The 4965-nt window shown below is 38.5% G+C and overlaps 1 non-coding gene across 1 annotated transcript; it reads left to right on the forward strand.

Moving 5' to 3' along the window:
* Positions 1-2326: 2326 nt before the first annotated feature.
* Rnu1-83 (RNA, U1 small nuclear 83) lies at positions 2327-2490 on the forward strand. Its single transcript, XR_015679001.1, has one exon. It is a non-coding gene; the product is annotated as a U1 spliceosomal RNA (small nuclear RNA).
* The last annotated feature ends 2475 nt before the right edge of the window (positions 2491-4965 follow it).

Below are 4965 nucleotides of genomic sequence, written 5' to 3' on the forward strand. Positions count from 1 at the left end.
TATTGTGTCATTCATAGAATAATACTGAAAATATTTGTTTTAGTTACGAAAGTCCAAAAAACAAAAATGTTTGGTTTAACACTCATAATCCCTCAGTTCTCAATGCTGAGTGAAGATCCATTTGCCTCTACTGTAGCCTCATTCCTACAGGTAATGTGAGAAATCTCAGGTCAAAAACAATTTCCCAGCAGACTAAATTTTTGCGAACTTCAGCAGGAAGTTTTAAAGGGAAGTGTAACTCTCAAAGTCTGCCGTAACACAATTCTCATCTCAGCAGACAGCCTTTGTGGAAGCAGGAAACCCTTTGCTTGAACGCCATCAAAACATGGTAAGACACAGACAAGATCTAAAGGAATTAGGAAAGTCAAAATGACAGATTCGCAACAGTTGCTCAGTGTAATTCTTCTGCAGCTCGGATAGGACTCTGAACAAAACATTCAGAAACACTGCAAACCGTCAGATCAATGCAATCGGTCCTGATGGTGGCTCCTACAGCATGTTACCTACTGCCTAACTGATAACATGCTGCTCTGTTGCAGACTATCTGAGAAAATTAACGAGATTAAAGAGAGAGAAGGCTTATTTTGCCTTATTATTCTAGGTAGTCAAGTCCCTGAATGCTGACTGGCCCCATTTCTATTAGACCTGTGGTGAGATACAGACAGTACTTTTCACAGAAAGGGGGGATGGTAGAAGGAACGAGGTGCCTCAAACCTCTGCATAACCCATTGCAATGACCTAAAGAGCTCCCAATTAGGTCATCCTCTTATATCCTCCTTTACCTTCCAAAAGGTCCTCTTAAAAGAGTAAGTCTTGGACACACGTGTCTGCACATGACATATAACATTCAAATTACAAGATGCGCTGAGTTTCCATAATTATGTCATTACTTCGTGTAAACACTGTTTGTTTTCAGTTAGAGATAAATGAGATTTTTGTTTTTCAACTACAAAATTACTGTGTGTTATATAAGGAAAGTCTCATACCAAATCCATTAGATATTTATCAGTAAGTAGGTAGGTAATAGTCATATGATAATTACATAAACTCAATAAGGTTTAGTTTTATGAAATTTATTCAGGAGGATGAATAAAGTTTTACCAAGAAACTATACTGCCAAGCTAATGAAGTAATGTAATTACTTTATCCAGTCTGAAGTACTAGATAATCAAAGCAAGATGAAGAAATGCTAAGCCTGAGAGTCATTTTAAATTGTAAGATACCAAGTTCTACCTATTCTTTTAATATTTCTTTTTCCTTTTGATGATACTGGAGATTGAGTACATCCCCTTGCCATTCACACATGCTAGGCAGAGTTCACAGAATATTTTGGTCCTCAACCATGCAAGACCAACTATATTTCCACAGACCCTCCAGTCAATGCCTACCTTCAACAGCCAGATTTTCATCAATGAAAAGTAACAGCAAAAATTGGGTGTGATTATAAGAATATTTATAATCCCAGCATTGGAGATGCTCATGGAGGATTGCCAGTTCATGGCCAACCTGACATACACTGTGAATTTCAAGGTGTCCTGGGTTGCACAATACTCTGTCTCAAAATGCATGAATACACGTATACATACATACATACATACATAATTTAGATTTTCTAGGTTATTTAGTCATCCTTTTATATTTGAACTGGGTAAGTCAAAATAGATTTAGGGCCACCTTTTCAGAACTTCGAGTGAATTTTTTGTTATTTTCTTTTGCTACTATATTATTTGGTTCCTCCTCTTCTTCCTCCCTTCTCCTCGTCCCTCTTCTCCTCTTCCTGAAATTCTAACTGAGCAAATACTAAATTTTCTAAAATATGTACAGTATCTCTGAATAGAATAACCAATGTATTAACTAATTGCACCTATGATATGAATGAAATAAGTATGTGTGTTGTTAAAGCCGCTTTGATAAACTTCCAAAATTAAGAAAACTGCAAGGAATAGAAATCTGTCTCATAGTTGAAGAATGGGAAGTCTAAGATTGAGGCATTTATGTTTGTTTGTTTGTTTGTTCATTTTTTAGAACTCTATGTATTTAGGGAGCACTTCCTCACAGAGAGCTGTACAGTGTCTCCTGGCTTCCGGAACTGGTCTCTTTCTAGGTATCTTGGGTGCTATGTATAGAGGTATTGATCTCAATCATGTGGGCTCTGATGTCAGGAGCTACTCATTTCCCAAAAGCTTGAGAACCTAATACCATCACCTGAGAAGTTAGAATAAATTTGAAGTTAATGCAGATCTTGAAATAAATACAGATAACAAATCATATACATTTTAAATATACTTAATATAAATGAATATAAATCATTGAAAATATTCAATTGATACTTACCTGGCAGAGAAGATATCATGATCACGGAGGTCATTTTCCCAGGGCAAGGCTTATCCATGGCACTCTGGATGTGCTGACCCCTGCGATTTCCCCAAATGCAGGAAACCCAACTGCATAATTTGTGGTAGTGGGGGACTGCATTCGCGCTCTCCCCTGGTTTTATAAAAAAAAAGAGAAAATATTAAATTGTTGCACATATTTTCTGAGCACAATCTCTTTGTTCTTTAATTGTGTAGTGAAAACAGACTAAAAGTATTTTTGTATATATATATATATATATATATTTATGAATGCACATATGGGTGAGTATGTGTGCACATGTGCAGCGGCCAGGGTAGGCAATCATTTTTCTGCTCAATCACTAAAGAATCCACTGAGGCAAGGTCTTTCCCTGAAGCTGAAGCCAGGCAAAGAACAAGAAGCCCAACTGTCTTTCTCTCTTTACCTTCCTCACATACAGTGTTGAGATTGTAGGCGATGGCCACTCTTGGCTTTTTACATAGGTGCTGGGATCTGAAATCCAATCCTCATTCTTCCATGGTAATAGCTCTTATATACTGAACCCTCTCTCCAGCCCATAAGAATATTTTAGATAGAAGACAACAGGGAAATAGTTGGCTATTCCCATGAAGTGTTTAGGTATTTTCAGTAACACAATGTAGATTATATAAAAATACTTATCATTTAATGTAGGTTGATATTTATAAGCAGGTGACAACTGGCACAAGTTAGATCAAGGCCATGATTGGACAGTAAAAATAAGGTGGGGACAAAGCTTTTGTAAGGCAGGAGAGAAGGGGAAGAAGAAAGAGAATCAGGATGGAGACAGAGAAGGACCACCCAGATATGGGTGGTCTTGAATTTTTTAAGTAGTTATGTATATTTCTTAAGGGATGGATTTCTGTAGATTTATCTTATCTAGGTGGGCGGTTTACATCTTTATCAATTGGTGTGAGTTTATTGTATGGATGTATTGTGGATTGAGAATTTAACATATAAATCTGATTTTTGGGTTGTAGTTTCTTGAGTCTTGATTTTACCGGATAGTTGGAACCAGAGTTCGTAGCTAATAGAGAGCCATTGCCAGGAGAGATACTAACCAGAGATAAATTATGGATAGTTCCATATGGCCCCATGGGTGCTGGAACTTACTCTAGAGACCAGCATGTCATTGCCACGCCAGAATGGCTCACAGACTGCCTGAGTCAGAGAGTACTTGGCGACAGCGTGAAGCTGCTGAGATAAAGATACTCCATGCTACGCGGTCCTACAGGTACCAGTGCTAGTGAGGATTAAAAGGTTCTCAGAGAGTACTTGTGGGCAGAGTGGACAACGGCACACAGATCGCCTGGGCCTGAGAGCACTTGGGGGCAGCGTGCAGCCTCTGAGATAAAAGTAATCCACAGTGCCAGGAGGCCCTACGGGTGCAGTTGCTAGAATGGGTTAAAATGTTCAGGTATTTTTTAATATTGACCGCAACAATTTAACATGTACCTTCTTTCTACCACTTTCTACTTCTGATCTTCATCATAGACTATCAGTACAGAATTAGTTCTGTATCACATGAGAGCATCTCTTCTAATCGTCATCATAGACTATCAGTACAGAATTAGTTCTGTATCACATGAGAGCGTTCTTCTAATCGTCATCATAGCCTATCAGTACAGAATTAGTTCAGTATCACATGAGAGCGTCTCTTCTAATCTAATTTAAATCTGGGATGTCCTCAAAGTCTTATATGCTAAAGGCTTTCTTTCTAGTTTTTGAAACTTCTAACAAGCAGAGGAACTATGGGGAGGTGGGGCCAAGAGGAGTGAAACTCAATCATTGGGGATACGCCCTTTAATGGGATTTCTCTTTCTATACTTGGCCATGACATGTAATGATATGCTCTCACCATGATGCACTGTGTCACCACAGGCCCAAAGCTATATGGTTAATAGTAGACTGCAGTCATTAAAAATAGGAGACAAATGAAACCTGCCCATTCAATTGATTGCTCTCTTATATCCCCTAAAAGCTAATATATCTTCTTTAAGTATCGACATCACTCAGTATGGAGTTAGGGGCTTCTTAGGAAGTTATAGTGTTCAGCTAATGTAACTGAAGGTGGTTATTCATTTTTGGTCATTTAAAGTAGGAGGTATTCTTAGCCAGGAATCAAGAGGTAAGCTCTGCTGGAGTTTGCTAATGGAATACATAGCCAAGCACAACTACAGAATGTTTCAGGGTACAGTTGAGCTGTGAATTCTACCTTTGTTGAAATACAGTTGATGACTGGCAAAGCAGCCTCTAATTTTAGCACTTGTAGAAGGCATTCCTGTGATGTTAGTAGAATTTTAATAGTTTAAGAGTTGAGATGTTATGATTGGATCTTAAGTGATTCCCAAAACCCATATTTTAGTTGCTAGCTTGGATCATACAGGAATATTGTGGCTCCTCTAGGAGGCAGAGCCTAGTCGAGGGGACTTCAAGTTATTGGAGGTGTGTCCTAGAAAGGATATTGGAACCTGGGTCCCTTTGCCCCTTCTTCTCTGTGTTTGTATATCACAGACACTGTGAAGTGTGCATCACCATGATGCCCTTCCTCCACACAGGTGTCAGATAAACCCTGACAAATGAACCAAAAAG

Source organism: Rattus norvegicus, chromosome 2 (genome assembly GCF_021556685.1).
Source record: "Rattus norvegicus strain SHRSP/BbbUtx chromosome 2, alternate assembly SHRSP_T2T, whole genome shotgun sequence".
Lineage (NCBI taxonomy): Eukaryota > Metazoa > Chordata > Mammalia > Rodentia > Muridae > Rattus > Rattus norvegicus.